The 19,028-nt window shown below is 43.4% G+C and overlaps 1 protein-coding gene across 10 annotated transcripts in view; it reads right to left on the bottom strand.

The window, feature by feature from the left end:
• Nucleotides 1-19,028, bottom strand: part of ADD3 (adducin 3) — a 462,930-nt gene that overhangs the window by 188,588 nt on the left and 255,314 nt on the right. For 2 of the 10 annotated variants that reach the window (XM_086922766.1, XM_086922767.1), the window contains exon 1: nucleotides 14,279-14,417. The exons of 6 other annotated variants lie outside the window; for them this stretch is intronic. The gene's annotated coding sequence lies outside the window, so the exon portion shown is untranslated. Of the gene's footprint in view, nucleotides 1-14,278; nucleotides 14,427-19,028 lie in introns of those variants that run through there. 2 more of the 10 variants (XM_086922764.1, XM_086922765.1) reach the window with 2 other exon arrangements.

Genomic DNA, 19,028 nt, shown 5'->3' with positions numbered 1-19,028 from the left:
TTTTTACTAAAATCTATGTTGCTCTTAACGGAAGAGACATTTTAGGTTGGCAGGATCAAGCCAGGCTTGGCATTATTTTAAAACCCGGTCACCCTGAACCAGTGGATTTGGGTGATATTCCTATTTTTGCAATTCTTGATAATTGTAATGATCCTATTTTGTGCAATGTTTTAGAAAGATACAAAGGGGTTTTCGAGGACAAGATTGGTTTGGTAAAAGATTTTGAACAAACCATAAAATTGAAAGAGAGAGTTTGTCCTGTTGTTCAAAAGGTGCGTCCTGTGCCCCTATCAGTCAAACATGACTTGAGGAAACATATTGAATCTTTAGTAGCTCAAGACATTATCTGTCCTGTTGATTCCTCAGAATGGGTTTCTGCTGCCGTGGTCGCACGAAAACCTAATGGTGATATTCGTTTGTGTGCAGACCTTCAGGTTCTTAACCGCAATATTGTTGTTGATGTGCATCCCCTGCCTAAAATTCATGATATGCTTGCGAATATTGGTAATAGCAAGTATTTTTCTACTATTGATTTGCGCTCAGCGTATCACCAGATTCCCCTTTCTAAAGAGTCTCAACCTTTGACAACTTTTGTAACACCTTTTGGTGTTTACATGTATAAAAGACTTCCCTTTGGGCTTGCTTCCGCAGCTAGTATTTTTCAAAGGTTAATGGATACCATTTTTAATAATTGTCCTGGAATTCAAGCGTTCCAGGATGACATCCTGGTTCATTCTGAATCTCTTGATCAACACTACATTCTAATGGAATATGTCCTAAAAACTTTACTTAATTATGGTCTCACAGTTAACAAAAAGAAATGCCGGTTTCTAGCAGATGAAGTTGACTATTTAGGCCACAATCTTTCTAAGGATGGTATTAAACCTAAGTCTTCCCTGTTAGAAGCCATTAAGAATGCTCCTTGTCCTTTAGATAAAGATTCTCTGCGAGCGTTCCTAGGATTAAGCGAGTATTACGCTCGTTTTGTCCGAGGTTATGCTCTAGTCGTTCAGCCTCTCAGAGACCTTTTGAAAAAACATGCTAAATATGTTTGGTCTACTGATTCACAAATGGCTTTTGATTCAATTAAAAATATGATTCTCTCTGCTCCAGCCATCAAACCCTTCTCTCATGGGGTACAGAGTATCATTACTGTTGATGCCAGTTCCCGTGGTTTGGGAGCAGTCCTGAGTCAAATGATTAAAGGTGAAGAATGTACCATTGCCTTCGCTTCACGTTCTTTAACTTCTGCTGAGGCCAACTATAGTACCATTGAGCGGGAGGCATTAGCTTGTTCATGGTCCGTAGAGAAATTTTGTATGTATATTTGGGGAACAAGATTTCAATTGTACACGGACCATAAACCCTTAATTTACATGCTTGGGGAAAGCTCGTCCAATAGAGCCTCCTCTCGTTTAGTTAGATTATTGGCACGTCTACAGGAATTCAATTTTGAAATTAAATATTTGCCTGGTGGAAAAAACATCCGGGCAGATTGTTTGTCACGCATTCCTTTACCTACTCAAGAATCTGTCAGTCCTGATCTGGAGTGTGTCTTTTCAATTGATGATGCCCTTCAAGATTTCAAAATTACTAAACATGATTGGTTGCAGGGTATGGAGAATGATTCTTGCCTACAAAATGTTAAACGTTTTTTAATTAAGGGTTGGCCTATGGATAGGAGTATGTCTATGGAGGAGAAACATTATGCACAAGTTGCTTCTGAGTTGTCTGTGTCTGGTGATATTTTATTCAGACAGGACAAGTTTGTCCCTCCTTCCGGCATCAGACAATCTATTATTTCCTTAGCTCATGAGGGTCATCCAGGCATAACAGGTACTACTAGTAAAATTAAATCGATTTATTGGTGGCCTGGTATCGATAACCAAGTTAAGTTGTTCGTTAATCAATGCCCTCAGTGTTTATGCTCTGACAAGCATTGGAAATTGTCCAATTCTCCTCTCATTCCCACAGAATGGCCGGAAGGTCCTTGGGAAAAAATTGCCTTGGATTTCTCTGGTCCATTTTCTGTTTTCAATTCTGAAAAAAAAAATTTAATAGTTGCTATTGATTATTTTTCAAAATGGATTTATTTTTCTTTTGTTAAAAATCCAGATTCCTTTTCGGTTATTTCTTTCTTGAAATCTTTATTTGTCATTGATGGTACTCCTCTTGAAATTGTCTCTGACAATGGTTCACACTTTGTTTCAAATGAATTTAATGCATTTTTAAACAAATTGGATGTAAAGCATACTCTTGTTCCACTGTATAGTCCTTCATCAAATGGTTTGGTTGAGAGAGCAAACTGTCTATTGAAGGATGCTGTTCAAACTGCTTGCGCCAACAGATTAGATATCTCTGATTTTCTTTGTGAAAAAATCTGGAACTATAATTGTAGCCCTCACAGTACCACTGGAGTTTCTCCTTTCGTTTTACTTCGAGGTCGTGTTCCGACTTCTAAGTTAAATCCTTCTTGGTTAATGAGAAATTCTCAGGTGAACATTGATTTACCCAAAATTCGTGAACATGTTAAAGAGAAACAAAAACGGTACAAAGATCATTATGACAAACGTCTGAATGTGGCAGAAAAGTCTCTGGTTACTGGAGATTGGGTAATCATAAAAAAACCTGTGAAAATTTCTAAAGGTCAATCTAAATTTTCTGCTCCTGTGAAGGTTATTAAGGTTTCTCGTACTGCTGCTCTATTATTTGAAAGAGGTTGGTGGAACAAAAATGCCCTTATTAAAATCTCTGACCAACAGGCAAAAATTATTTCTGCTAACAAACAGTGTTCGGATTCTTCTTACAGTTCGAATTCTGATTGGTTTGGGGTTGGGGATAATTCCACTTCCTCTCCCGTTGCTTTGAATCCCCCTGTAATCATTTCTCCTGATCCTTCCCCTTTAGCTCATGGCGATTCCTCAAATGTCACTTCTCGCCCTCAACCTGTTTTGGTTGCTGATGGTACGGGGGATGGTATGGGTGTTGGTCGTAGGATCAGATCTGTTCCTGTTAGACTTCATGATTATGTTTTGAATTAATCATTTTTTCTTCTTTTGTAATTTCTCTTCTCTGACTTTTGTTTTATTGGAGGGAGGATGTGTAGTATGTATTGTATTTCTTACATTTACTCTGTGTTACTTTAAGGAACGTTTTACATGTATTCTACTTTGTGTTCTTAGAATACTGCTGTAAGAATGTTAGTTCATTACGAGCCTGCTTCCCTTGATTCCTGGTCGTGGGTTTTACTTACTGGAAATAAATCTTTAAATAATTTAACAAAGACTTGGCTACCTTGAATCATTGCCTACAAGAACCTTACTACAGCTACCCAGGTGGTATATGATTCCAATGACAATATAACAACCCCAGGAGTGAACATGGAAGCGGTCAAAGAGCAACACGTAGAATGCCCATTATGGAGCAATCCACAAAATATTCTTACGTTTAGGTACGATTAGCAGAAGAGCAACCCAATCGAATGGGCATCATGCAACCATATATATAATGTGCTTTTTTGGAGGCTACCAAGAAGGTGTCAGCAATGAGCAGAAACTCAATGCGCATCCTCACGATCCTACAGAGGTTATAACCTTAACTGCAAATATTTTCTGGCAAACATAGCAAGAGATATAGAAGACCTACATGATCCTGTTCTGCCAATTTGCATGGCTGGAGGTGGGCTGAATCAAATGCAGGACGTCTGATGGCTCTCTAGGACTTCAAAGGCAGAGGAGATGCAGCTGGCGCCTCAGCCGAAGACCAGCAAAGTAGGTTCCCTGGCTCACTGGGGGCACGAGCAAGGAAGAAGATGGATGATGAGAAGGCCAGGGAGAAGGTGCCAGAGTTTGAAGTGTTCTGGCCCTCTCACGAGAGGCGCACTGGAGAGCCATTGGCATGGTTGGACCTCACGGCCTCAGAGTGCAGCAGATGAGGCATGCCGGCAGGGCCGGTGCAATGGATTCCCGATTCCACACAGTGACACTTGTAAGGTGAGATGGGGGCACCTCAGAAAGCACCTACTCACCGGGCCACATGACCAGGTAGTAAATTTAAGGTGGGTATCCTGCTTGAACAGAATATTAGTGAGACCTAGAGACTGTGTGCCCAGAGACCGGCGATGCCCCCAGGATAAGGGGCTGCAGAGAGAGAATGGGCATTTGTGAATGCGACAACATCACAGAAATTGGGGCCCACCCCCCAAATATGATCAGTGAGAGCCCATGAAATTACATGCAGTATATTAGCACCCCTGAGGGGGGGGGAATACCTAGGACCCCGCAAAGACATACTGTGCCACAACCGCAGGCATATCATAACACCGGGATGGGCTGGGCCCCAGTGAAGCATTTAAACGCAAGAGAGGTAATATACAAACCGGCACCTAAAAGTGGTAGGAAGAGTAAAGGAAGAAGTGGAAAGGATAAATGAACTATAGTGCACCGGGTATACAGACAGAACTTCAGAAAATAACAAACAACTAAAACATTACTGGCAAAAGTAGAGGATGCGTAATTTCAACTGCGTTGGAATAAACTTTACCTGACTGGGTTTTCGGAAGTAGCAGATGGTATCCAACCGGAAATTTTCATACACAGCGGTCTCATATCTTGGGGGCCAGTGGATTAATTATCAAACTGCTTTGTGTTAGAAAGAGCTCACGGAGTCCTGATGCAGCGACAACAGCCAGGAGCCCCTCTCCGACCACTCATAGTTAAGATGCTACATTTTAAAGACAGGGGCGCTATATTTTAGGAGCAACCTGTGCAAAGAGAGCACTTCAGTGTGGATCTTCATGAATATTAATCTTTCCAGTCTAAACCAAAAACGTCTAGCAAAAACGGAATACATTTGAGTGTCAAACAAAATCGGTGGGCTCTGACGCTTGACTGTAGGCAGATACACCCTGCTAAACTAAAGGTGATCTTCCACCGCAAAAGGGTCCTTTTTGACAATCCTAAGCCTACTTGGGAATGGTTGGCAAAAGGAAAAAAACTGAACAGAGGCCAGAGAGGGAACAGTAGACTGAGACAACAAGCACTAGGAAAGGAAGTGGTGTGCTTGCTGGGAGCTAGGTGCTTACCAACGACTGATTAGTTCCCAGTCCAGAGAGAAAACAGGTGATGGTGGCTTGCGTGAATGATCCTCATCCCTGGAAGCACCGATCACAAGAAGTAACATGGGGCCCATGTCCCCACAGCGTAAAGGCAGGAACTGAGCTGACCAGATTTAAAACAGACCACCGGAAAGACCTGAGCGAAAAGACACACAGGTCTTCTATCTTGGGTCACTGCGGAACACAGGTGACATAAGGTTTGACTATGGCAGGAACTGCTAACGGAGATTCATTGGAGAATATACTGGGCCATACAATGAAATTTTGATGACAAAGAGTCCAGGACCATATATGGGGGCAATGAGGGTCATGAGAGAATTGATGCGACACTTGAAACTCCTCCTATTAGTTCCTAGCCCTTTGTTAATGTATTTCCTTGTGGCTGTATAAAGCATTATGCGTCCTATTTATATAGAACCAGAACAGACTGGAGTTAAATGTTAATGTTAGGGCAAAATATGTACCATACATTCGGGAGCTGGTCAGTTTTACAACCATCGAATGGTGGTGGAGGGCTGAGAAGTTGCTTCAATGTTCATTGGTTTTAACATTACTCCTACACCCAATTAATTTATCCGGAGATACTGACAAGACCATACAAAAGACTGAGTGACAACCACAATGTTACTTTCACTAACATGGAACGTTAATGTTTTGGGAACGAAAATTAAATAAGGGTTGGTCTCCAGGGCACAGATGCACCACAAAGCTGATCTAGTGTTCCTAAAGGAAATACACCAGAGAGGTACAAATTGCCAGATTATACAACAATGGAAATTTCTGATAACACCAGATTTCTCACCTTCTGAATATTCCTCAGGAGTCAGACTGGATCTAGAAACTTTTCAGCAGTACCCCTGCACTGCTGTTGTACTGCTCCGGAACTCATGCGAGGTGCCGATATAAGCACCACTCTGGCATGCTGATGTCAGCTCCTTTTTTTCTGCACCAGAAGCAGGTCTGGAACCATCTCTAGGCTCTGCGACAATTTTCCATGCAAATTTTACAGTTTGCAAGGAAAATGTCACCTCCCTGACATTTTTTACATTTAAACTCTGCAAGGACTGTCGCAAGCAAATGTCTGTGACAGGTCTCATATAGGTTTCCCTATATAGGAAACCCAAAGAGAGGAACTCACTGCTGCACTGCTCTAGCAGTCACCCACGGAGCCTCCAGGATAAGCTGCTCTTAGGACAGTTCCTGGGCATACAACGTAGCTGCATAAAGAGGTTTGATTATTTCAGTCAGATTCATTGATTCAAAAACTGATTGAGAGTGGGTACGCCAGACGCCTGGCAAGGAAAAGAGCCTGGATCAACCCCTGAGAAGTAATTCTTGAACCACGAAAGAGGGATAACAAATGTGAGTGCATAATTTGCGCAAGCACCTTTAACGCAGCAAGCATTGAAGTCATCTGCGTAAGCACCTTTAACCCAGAAGGCAATAAACTCAAGAGTTATTTTTTTTTTTAAACACTGGAAATTGGTTGAGGATGATTTTACCACCAGAGAAGAACTCATGTTCTCGTTCAAAAGAGACAATCTCAGCAATGCCCTGGTTAGGGCTGCCCTTCCACCGCCCCCCAGAGTTACATTAGATTCACAATGGGGCCTTGCACCACTCATAGGTCTCTCCAATTGCGGTCATTGTGTGACATGAAAATACTGCATGAATACTAAGGTTTCTGTGCATCTTAACATGAATTTTACTTCTTTCACTAGTTGCAATAGCCATGATGTAATGTATGATTGATTGATTAATTGGCTTTATTTCGGTATACAAATACCATAAATGCAGTACAAAAATATAATTTACAATAAATGTCATATACAATCTATTACACACAATTGGTAAAAATAGGTACAAGAATTGATTAAAAGAGTTAAAACAAGGATTAAATTGATACGGAAAGCCTTCTATTACGAATCAACCAAGCCCATTTCAGGAATTTTGCCACAGCACATACAATCACAGGGGATGTGTCAGTCATTAAAATACGCATTACCACTATACACTGACGAATGCCCAGGAGTCTACAAAGTGGTTTAAGCCCACGAGACCGCGGGGCACAGTAGTCCGGGCATTCAAAGAAGATGTGGGCTACCGACTACACGAGTGGAACAGGATGCACAAAAAGGTGAAAGTTGGTGAGGGCGCTTCCAGCGCGCAACTACCTCCCCTATTGCATGCAATAATGTGCCCGTGTGACCTTATATGCATCGGTCAAACCACGCAAAAAATCAAATGACAGATTCTACAACACCGCAGCAGGATCAAGTGTACATTCGCAGGTGCACCACTGGTGGAACATTTCAAACTTCTAAAGCATACAGCGGACGACCCTCGCTGGCAAGGTACTCAACATTTGAAGCTGGTCCCGCGCGGAGGTGACCTCTCTAACGCCCCATCCTACCAGGAATTGCATTGGATTGATAAAGTGAACCCCTTTGCACTCGGTCTGAACACCGTTGAAGACTGGAGGCAAGCAGCCTTTTTCTAACCACAATGTCAGTAGTTTCCTTCATTGCACAAACGACAATTGTAGCCTTGTTTTGCAAAATACAACAGTCCATTTGTTCTATAGACACACGTTTAACAATCACATGCATATAAGTGTCACTGTACATCTACAACTCTCTTTTACCAAGCTTTGTTTTCTGCTCCTGTCTTGATCTAGCGGTCCATACAAAATACAATAAAGCTCGGTTACCCGAACATGTTCATTCACATGAGTATCCCAGACCAGTCAGAACCAGGCCTGGGCATTCTTGCCTGACCTACCATTTTCACTTACGGCTGACATTCACTAGTTGCACTCCTCTGCAGTTTAGAACATACTTGAGCAATATGTGCCTTCTTTTTTGCCAAGATCTGGGTCCTTATACACGAATTTGTTTTATACTCCCCAGGATAGTGTTTTTTGTTTCGATAGTACTACGAGGTGTTTAATTTCTACTTTCATGTCTTATTTTGCCCAATGCATCGCTTCAGCGCTCCCGCACTACTGTTTACTGGCTTAGAATGCTTGGAAATCCCCCGGGAGATTTCCAATTCAGCTACACCACGTGCAGCGCTCCCGATCACAACTTCCGCACATATGGCAGCCCGAACACACACGCGCCCGCAGCCTGCACAAGAGACGCGTTTCCAGCGCTGGGTAAACTTCATTGTTTTCAGGGACCTGCAGCCTCACCACCGCAGGATGGCAGTCTGCCACCAGGTGAAATCATTAGGTGATATTTTTCTTTCATTTATATTTTCCAGTATACACTGAGCCTCGGCGGTGTCCGAAAGGCACGAGGGTAAGTTCTGTACCCTTGTTGTTTTCGAACAAAGCTTCTCAGGTCCCGCGGGGGGAGGTTGTATGGGGGTTCTATACCAATAGTTGTCTTATTGACCCAATTTTTCTTGCTTTTGTTATATTCACCCATTGCTTGGGTCGTCCTCCCCAGAGACACAGAGCCTCACCACACACACACACTGATCCTGTATGGTGTTACTTTTGTAGTGGGTGAGTTCCCCCACCCATATGCCTGCTTCAGTATGAGGTTTATTGAATCGTGCCCCAATTATGTATTCATGCACCTTCATTCCAGAGCCATCACTATGAACCATAATGTTCTGTGAACCAACAGATTTCAGCCTAGATTTCACCCGCCATCAGGCAACCCTTGTAAACTGCAACTCTTTATGGAGGCTCTCATTAGTCATTACGCCTAGGCGAGCCCCCTGCAGGGCCTCATATGGAGCTGGCTACGTTTCTGTGCACCATTTTCAAGCCTCAAATACGTGTACTTTTAACATTTAGATTTGAGAATTGCCTCATCTAAGTGTATTCAACCATTGTGGCGGATCCCGTCCACTTAGTACTTGCAGATATCCACCTCAGAAGTAACACCTTTTAGCCAGGTTACAGCATTCATCTTCCACCACATGCAACAACCTGAATATTCTACGAGCCAACTGAACTGTGGTTTCTTCTTCCTAGGTGTTTCCCATCCTATCTCGGTGATGATGGCCCTCTAGTAATAACTATTTGGGGTCGAAACATTGGCAAAATAATATTGGTTTTATGTGATTTGGGGCCCTTCTCTCTGTCCAAGAGTGTATCGACAACCCTGCATCCTTATCATTCACTATTCATGTACATATACTGTACAGCACATGGCAAATCTATATACTCACCTATTTTATTTTCACTGCACTCCTGCGTCGTTGGAAGCACCACTGTATCTTCCAATCAAATAAATCAGCATTTCTAAAGCGCAACTGTCACCTCTAGGGGTATCTGGGGGCTGTGTCTCCCTCGAAAAGCCAGATCTTGAGTCTCTTTCTGAAGTCTGCCAGCGAGGGGGTCGTAGGGAGCTTTAGGCTCATTATTGATCTGGGAAGGGGACTGTCTGCAGTTAATGTAATATTTTTTTCCATGTTAATGCTGTTCAAACTTGTGTTTATGGTTCATTAGTTGAAAGCCTTTATTATTAGGGTGAGCACACTAAGTAAATGTTGCAAGCTCGGACAGTGGGTACAGGATAACAAATGTGTACATACGTTTTCAAAGTTTAGTAATATGAGGCTACGTATAATGCTTCCAGAATGCTCCGATTTGATGCAAATATTTGCAGAAGCTTGAAAGCAAGACTGATGATTCTTTGCTTTAAAAATAAAATGTTGATAAAAAAAATGATAGCTGGGGAAAAAAAATATTTCGCTCAACTACTTCAAAATTTCAGGTATCATTTCTTTGCAGCATCATTTAGTAATGTGTTGATGCATGCTAGTTTTTCCCAAAAATATTAATTATGGAAAATGAGTGTAACCAGTTTCAATAAGATTATGGCAAACAAAAATAAACCAGCAGTGGTAAAGTCAGTAGGTATGAAATTGGTGGTCAACTTTTCAGTTTGTCAATGTGTGACTTGTTTTTGTAAAACCTTATTGGTGTGGAAGATGCCAGGCCATCACCATTATACCAAACTTTGGCAAAATCAAAAATTGTTTTTGGTATCAAAAAACATTCACTGCCACAGTAGTTACTGGCCCTGAACAAATCTACTTTGTGTACCAATATGCCAAACATCGACAAACAATGTGGACTAATTTTATATTCGGATTGAGGTTTTCTGTTGAGGTTTTCTGTCACCACACTTTGAGCACCTATATTGGCTCTGCATGCCATTTACGGAGTGGAACGGCATCAGTGTAGAGCCATGTACAGGCATGCAGAGGTACTGCTGAAAAGTTTACTGATCCGGTCTGGCGCCTGGCGAATAAAGAGTGTTACTGAAGGTAAGTAACTTCTACATTTGATACTGAACCACTGTGTATTTACAAGTCAATCGACAAGAGGTTGCCATCATACTAAAAAGAAAGAAAAAAAAACAGTGGCCTTCCATCCCTACCAAACATGATCTGATTCAAATGGAAGCTATACATCCGTACTGGGAGATTGGGATGTAGAAATCATAATGCTGGTGAGTATGTATCTCCCCACCTGGCTTACAAACTTATACACTGCAAGTTTTTACCCGATTGCTAACCAACTTAGCAGCAAGCACAAACAATCCAGGGGGTGACATGGTCCTACATCCACATTTAGATAGACTTGCCCACAAACAAACTGTCCGTCCAAACTGAAGACTGGCAAGCTTTATTCAGGCGATGCATAAAAAAAAATTTTAATTGCAAGAATTGTCATTATACCGTTACATGATATGTACACGCAGGCATACCACACAAGTTAATTTTCGGCAGACATAAGAATCAAACATTTGTAATGATGCACAAAGGAGGAAAACCAAGGAATCTATGCTCATCATATTGACTAATATCACTGCCAAACAAGGACATTAAGATATTGGCCAAAGTAATAGCAAACAAACTGTGGGGTATAATAACGGAGATGCTTCATCCGGATCAAATGGGATTTATCCCCTGGAGATCCACCAAACTCAATCTCAGGCTGCTATATAATAACTTGGTTAAAGCGGGAGGTGTTAAAGAACTAAGAAATACAAATAAACCTTTTGAATCTTTGGAACATCATTCCTGTCTGACATCCTAGGTAAAATAGGATTGTGTCCGGAGTTTATCAAATGGATCACATTACAGCACTGTGAACCTATGGCAAACGTTAGTGTAAATGGAACTCTGTCCCAAAGATTCTGGACGGGCACGAGACATGAGTATTGAACTCCTAGCAGAGTGGATCCACGATGATGTGCAAGTTCGGGTATGAAAAGAGGGTTACGATGAAAGAGTAGCCCTTTACGCTTATGATATCCTGTTCTACCTAGCTGACCCAGACGATTCTCTTTGTAGATTAAAGGATATATTTGGCATTTATCTGGAATATACCGGAATATGTATCAGTTTGAAAAAATCCCTGATTTACCCATTAGGAGTGTGGATACCGGGAGAGGCCATGCCCTGACCATAAAGACCTGTCATGTAAGTACTTAGAGGTGTGGCTTTCCCAAAGAGATCAAAAACACAACTCACAAATTACTAATTGGGATGATAATCTGACACCCGTGCACTGGTGTACTCTACTGATTTCCCTGATGGGGCGAGCTGCTGTGGATAAATGGATTGCGTTGCCCAGGTTTACGTATATCTTACAAAACGGCCCATATAAGATACAAACATCTGCCTTAAAAAAAATTTAAAAAAAGGAAGCTGCTGTTGGCGGACCTCCCCTTGCAAATAGCATACAAAACTTTATAAAGCTCAATGTATCAAGGGGGAACAGCACAGCCAAACATTTTTTTTATTATTATATAGTGCTCCAGATTTGTAACAAAACCAATGGGCCTATGACCAACCAGATAACCCGGAATACAGAATGGACAGACTAACAATAGTCTACAAAACATACATGGCGGTATTTTAGGAGGGCTGAATCCCTCGGGGGGCACGCTCTCCCCCTGCCATAAAGACAGTGATCAAAACACGGCATGCTCCAAATCGAGAGAAGGGGTGGAAATAAAGTAAGACTTCCGAAAAGTCCTTGTGGTTGGGCACCGTACTTAAAAATGTTTCAGAAATGTGGGGATTTAAACAGTGGAATAAAATTGGTATATCAGCGCAGGTAGTTTTATGGGATACGAAAAGGGAAAGTGCTATTCACCTAGAGACTGGATATGTATTTGCAGCATCACAGATATTTAAATACCTAGTTATGACACTGTGATCATGAATACAGACAGAAGACGAAACGGACGAGGACTCCCCACCAGAGAGATGACTATTAGGCCAACTAATGACCGCCAAAGCTACATAACTCACCGAAAACACGGTAATGTTAAACACACAAAAGTCTTACAAGGACTAAGAGGGAAATGGGAAAAGGAAATTGGCAAACTTTAAGACTATGTGCGCTAAGGTGTTTTCAGATTCACAAAAGCAGTTACAATAAAATCCAGGTTCAGACTTATCCAATTGAAAATATTACACATAATATACTAAAGTAGAACGTTAGCACACAAATTAAACAGCTATAGACAAAAGATGTATATGAGTAAGTAGACGGACGTTTGCAATCATGCATATTACATGGGACTGTCACAAAATTCACAACTATTGGAGGGCAGCGGCAAAAAGACTGGAAGATGCCACGGACATTGCGTTTAAGATGGAAGCCTCTTTTGTATTAGGGTCTGTGTGTGGGGAATACACATGCAACGAGTTATAAAAAGATACTGATAAACTTGGGATTTGTGGTTGCAAACTGGAATATTGCCAGATGTGGCAGAGTGTGGAGGTGTCCCAGGTGCTGGAATGAGAGAAGAAAATAGACAAATGCATGATAATGGAAAAGAGAATATGTAGGGGCAGAGGAACCCCCAAAAACTTCGTCAAAACATGGGAAGGCTGGGCGCTTGACAGGGCTGAAGAGGAGTGAAGGATAGATTGTCTCTGAGGATGTTATGTCCACATGGAACTGTATAAGGATTACACTGCCATCCCCTTGCTCCTCCCCTCACCATCCCACCATCTATTTTACTGTAATAATGTATGGATATAATAAAGAATTGTATAACTTTTCACCTGATTGGAGACATGTGTTCAGAGTGTGGAGTTTTGGCATGAATTGATGTGATGGGGCATCAGGCCAAGTTATGTACTTCTCAGTTTAATTTGCTTGGCTCTTAAACTGAACCAATATAATATTATTGCTAAGTAATGTGCTCTTTCTGGTCAAGCCATGAGAGGCGGAAGAGCAGCCCATGGGAATGTTTTCTCCAGGGTCTGCGGGAGGTTGGGGCGGAAGGGGTAGTTTGTGGTGGTTAAGGGTGCTAGCAGCATGGCGGTGGGAGGGGATTACCGACCCACTCCCCACCCACCTCCACAACACAGGAAACTTATAAAGCAAATAAGAAACATAAGGATAAATGAAAGGTATAAACGCACACAAGGAGTATGCAACACTGTCAGCGCAAGCATACAGTCAAATCAAGCTGGGTTGTCTGTTTATATTAGAATGCTTCAGGCCAGTCAGTAGGGTCACTATTGAAGATAGTTCTGATAACCCAAACACCAACTGCTCGGCAATTACTAAGGAAAGCTGCCTGGTAATAATTACAAGTACATTAGATTGATTTTACTAAAAGACATGTTTGTCGGCATATATTCGCAGATGAAGGTATCTATATACTCCAGAGAAAGGAATACACCATTCACCTTGGACTACGTGACCGAAGACAACAAAGTAACTGGGAAATGCGTTCAAAATAAACATCATGAACACTGGTGCAGCCCACTACTCTGAGAAAAGAGGGACCTTATACCGTTATTGCCAAGGTCAGGCAAGAGGCTCCATACATTCACATTGGCAGTCCCAAGATCCCCGTGCCGGACCTTACGGCAAGAGTCTACTAATCGCAGCAATTTTCGGCAGGGATAATATATGTCAAAGTTAAACTGCTGTTCATATACAGCCATTTTTGTACAGCGAAATATTAAAATAAATATTCAGATAGCAATTTTCGACTGTCTGCAAATCGTAGCTTCATTTTCCATTTAAAAAGAGCAAGATTAGCAAGTGACGAGTCAAATTGTGAATTGAGAATATTCTACGCCTGCAGCCATCGAAGCAGCCATTTCATGCTTTGCACACAACAGATACAGCTCACAACTCGTACACACCGAGATACCGCTTACCCCTCACTGCGACCTCTGTGCTTTTGCCAGAACTTCCCTTCAGAAACCAGTATCTTTATACTTGGACATAAACAGTCTGACAGCCGTGCACGAGTTTCGCGTACTCCACCCTTCCTGTGGTTAACTCTCCGCGTGCACTGACGGCAGTAAGGCAGTGAAGCATTCAGCACGAGCACGGCGACCGTTTATGGCTCATATTTGTCACAATAATAGCCCGGTCTGCTGCTCTCAGCGAATAGCAGAGCACAAAGCAAGGCGTTGCTGCTTCTCTCCTTCAGGAAATGCTCGCTGCCCTCTTGCATACATTGAAAGTCTACGCTCTCCATTCATCCCACTTCTAGTTCAGTTACTGCTTACCTTCAAAAGGCGCGTCTTTGCATCGAACAGAAATGCCACAAGCCCTGCGGGCTGTCCCCTTCAGATAAGACTCCACCTCGGGGAGGAGGGACTCCTGGGAGGAAGATACAACTACACACCAGATCCCTCAGCACGCGTTTCATGCGACAAGCGGCTCGAGTCATTCAGAGCGACCTCAACACAAACCAAACAAACATGGAAGAGGGAGAAACACACACACACACCAGCAAAGAGCAGGTGCTGACACCGGGGGTGCATGGGACAGACAGCAGCGGCCTATCTGTACTCACTCCAAAGTGAAGTCTACTGTTATTCTACCGTTCTTTCATCCACAGGGTGACCAGGTGGCTCCCTCACTGGAACTCCACTTATCCATTCCTGGAATTTGCTTTTGCTGGTCAGTGCATTCTGGGAATTGTATTCTTGGTTCATATATTAAATGAGTCAGTTTCATCTACACACCTGATAACAATGATATGTAAAAGCAGAGTCCAGGAGTAGAAAAATGGTGTCCCAATTACGACTGGGTGTAATTCGGTAATTCTGTGTTACTCTTTAGCAGAAATACCGATAACGCCAGCTAATTCGTGAGGAAAAAGTCCAACCTAGAGCGCACATTTAGGAAGGGCAAGGAGAGGTCGCTCTCGCTATTCATGTGTTATTGCATTTAGTGCTATTTTTTGTTAGCACAAAACGCACCAGTGCATCCATTTAGGGTGTAAGAGTGCATTTTGCGCTAAGAATCTAGCTTTAAATGCTGGGAGTAATTTGTGTGGAAATCCACCCCAAATGCACATTTAGTGAGAGCAAGCGGCTGCTTACTCGCAATAATCATTTCTGTTAAATGTAGTGCTATTTCTTAGAGCAAAATGCATACTCGCACCAAAGTTGGGAAGTGAGGGGGCATTATTGCACTAAGAAAATAGTACTAAAGAACAAGATGCTTACCTGTGGTAACGCTTTATGAGGTAGAGACAACTTAGCCGTAGAATCTTTACCATAGAATCTTCCCCAAGGGTCAGACTGAAGTCTGATATTTTCAACCAGTAAGTACCCCTGTGTGTCGATAGGTTGCGTCATTTGGCTCCACATCAGCATAGTCCGTGCCAGAAGGGACGTGCATGGTACCTATATAGGCACCACTGCCGCATGCGGACCAGTTTCTTGTCTCGTTAAAGTCACTTGCCTTCGGCTAGGGCCTTTAACGATTCAGCGAGCCTTTAATAGCCGTATAGCCCGCTACGGCAGACTATAAGGCTATAATATAGCACTCAAGGGGCTGTGCTTTTTGGCCAATGCATTGCAGATCTTTATGCAGAACACTATCCATTGTGAGATGGTCTGTTTTTGAACGGCCTTCCCTTTCTTGGTTCCTACATATCCTATGAAGAGTTGATCGTCCACCCTGAACTCTTTTGCGCAGTCGAAGCATGATGACAACGCTCTTTTTGGGTCCAGGAGAGGAGTCTCTACTCTTCATGAGAAGGATGAGGTGGAGTAAAAAAGGTAGGAAAGGTGATATTTTGGCCTACAAGGAAGGGAGTCACAACTTTCAGAAGGAAAGAGGCACAAGTTTGACGAACCAGCTTGTCTGGGTATAAGATAGTATAAGGAGGGCGCACAGAGAGCCTACAGTTCGCTGACCCTCCTGGCCAATATTATAGCAGCTAAAAAAGCTATTTGGATGGTTAGCAAAAGGAATGTACAGTTGTAAAGCGGCTCGAAAGGAGAGTACATCAAAAAAGTCAGAATCAGATTTAGTCTCATGATGAATTGCCTGGGACGAAACATACATTAAAGAACTTTAAGAAACCTAGGCAAAAAAGTTGACTTGAACGCAGGAGGTTGGTCCAGTAACTGCAAAAAAAGTTAATAAACAGCCCTAAACTGTGCCCAGAGACGAGCCCTGCTGGGCCAAATATAGAACAAATAGTAAAACCCGACAAAGGGGTGCAGAGAGGGTCGATGTTCTTGGATGCCCACCGTGCCAGAAATTTGTTCCAACTGCAGACGTATACCATATTGTTGGAAAGACTCCTCGATGCCCGAATAACATTGCAGACATTGGGAGGAAGATCAAAAGCCACCAACTGTCGCCACTAAATCTCGGTACAGGACCCTCCCTTGTTGCAGTGACAGAGGATCCTCCCAAAGATGCAGCCTGACCGGAGGACCAATGGCAATGCTCAATAGCTAAGAATACTAGACCCTCTGTGCCTAATCCAGAGTCATAAAAATGCCTTGGACAAGGTTGTTTCTGATCTTCTTGAGAACTGTAGGCTGGAGTGGTATTGGCAGAAAGGCGCAACAACAAGCCGGAGATGTACTCGAGGTGAAAAGGGTCTCAGAGTCAGAACTGCTGATATTGTGTTCTTGGTGGTGGTGAACAAATCTAACAAAGGATCTCCCCACTCTAGAAATTGACCCTGCACCACCTCTGGATGGAGGTGAAATTTGTGATCCGCTAGGCATCGGCAGCTGAGTTAGTCTTACCTGGTGTTCAGAGAGCTCGCCAGATATTAAACCACCAGGGAAATGCCCTGACGTTCCAACCATGTCCAGAGATACAGGGCCTCTTGACAAAGGGTCCAAGACCACAGCCCGCTCTGTTTTTGTTGCAGTATCACATGGTGGTGGTGTTGTCAGTGAACACCAGCTTTCCTTTGAGTCAGTTGAGCTCCACATCTCCCAGATGGTTGCCTCAGCCCAGAAGTGAGGGGTCCATCACTACAGCCAACTCTAGTTGGGGAGGGGTCTACCACTGACTCAATCGCAGTTCGTCAGCCATCACAGCAGGTCTTTTGTAGTTCCCTCTGAGATCTGGATGATATCTGAGTGATTCCCTGATGATGTGCCCACTGAAAAGTCAGGTACCACTGCACAGCCTGCATATGCCAATGGACATGTGTCACTAATGGGATGCAGGTGCCCATGAGGCCAAACAGCTCAGTCTTGGAGAAATCCAGAAGGCTGAAACATCTGAATCAGAACTTGAATACCCAGGAGTTGCTGCTCGGGCAGATAGATCTGAACCTGCAGTATCCAGACCAACCATGATGAAAGGGAGCATCTGAGACAGATTCCAGTGTGACATTGGCATGCTGATCGTGAAACCCAGCGAGTGCAGGAGGTCTGCCGTGGTCTGGAGGTGGGCAGACGACCTACTGGGGCGAGCCCGCCTTACACAGCCAATCGTTGAGGAAGGTGAAGATTGGAACCCTTTACCTCTGCACGTATGCTGCAACCACCGCCATCAACTTGATGGACACCTGAGCTGCACCGGTGAGGCCAAAGGAGAGCACAACAAACTAAAAGTGATCTTGGTTCACTGTGAGCTGCAGGTAACGCCTGTGGTCATGTGGAAGTAGGAGTCCTGGAAGACCAACACTACCATCCAGTCTCCAGGGTAGACAGGTCTTGAGCTAATGTGAGCATTTTGAACTTTTTCAGGAAGAAGCTGAAAAGGCACAAGTTTAGGATAGGAACAAACAAGTTCTCTGTCCTTCTGGAGCATCAGAAAGTAGTGGAATAGAAATCATGACCTAATTCTGATGCCGGCACCCTCTTGATGGATCTCTTGGCTAAGAGAGCCAACACTTCCTGATGGAGTAGGGAGAGACTATCCTCCGTCAGGCGGTCGCAAGAGCATGGGTAATGGGGTGTCCAGAAAGGGGATAGAGTAGCCCCTTTGGACTATCTGTAAAACCCACTTGACGGATGTGATCGACTGCCAGTGGTGCAGGTGAAAGTGTATCTTGCCCCCCTTCCTCCCCCAACTGGATGACTGTGGAGGTATGAAGGCAAAATAAAAGGGTTTGGAGGCTGTGGCTGTCAGATGAGTGGTGGACTGGCTGGCTGACCTCTGGCTGGTGGCCTCCTTTGGTCTGTGGAAACCACGCACTCTACCACAAAAAGTTTGGGAAGCCTGTTGGCCTTGGTGGCTGGGAGGGAATGAACTTGGTTGGAAACACTTTCTGTAGTCACAAAAGGGGCGAAGGCTGACTGGGGCTGGCGAGGGGTCAAGGATAGGCCCATGGACCAGGCCGTAGCTCTATCCTTTAACACTCCAGCACGAAGTCTATCTTCTTACAAAAAATGCGAGCGCTATCAATGAGCATGTCCATGAGTAAGGCTTGGACATCCTCTGAATAGTCAGCGGTACTCACTAGACGTGGTGCTTAAGGGTGATGATGATGAAATCGCTCTGTCCAGCAAGTCTTTTGTGTCCATATCACATCTGATGGTGAACTTTGCCAAATCTCTCCTGTCAGCAATAGCTTGGGAGAGTTTCGCTTGAGCCACCTCCAAGAACATGGGCAGCACTTGCACAGCCAAATACCAGATCATAAGGGTCTATTGGTCCAAGAGGCATGCAGTTTTCACTGACCGCAGA

Source organism: Lissotriton vulgaris, chromosome 5 (genome assembly GCF_964263255.1).
Source record: "Lissotriton vulgaris chromosome 5, aLisVul1.2, whole genome shotgun sequence".
Classification (NCBI taxonomy): domain Eukaryota; kingdom Metazoa; phylum Chordata; class Amphibia; order Caudata; family Salamandridae; genus Lissotriton; species Lissotriton vulgaris.
Note: the sequence above shows the minus strand (reverse complement) of the source record. Positions and strands in the feature narration are given on the sequence as shown.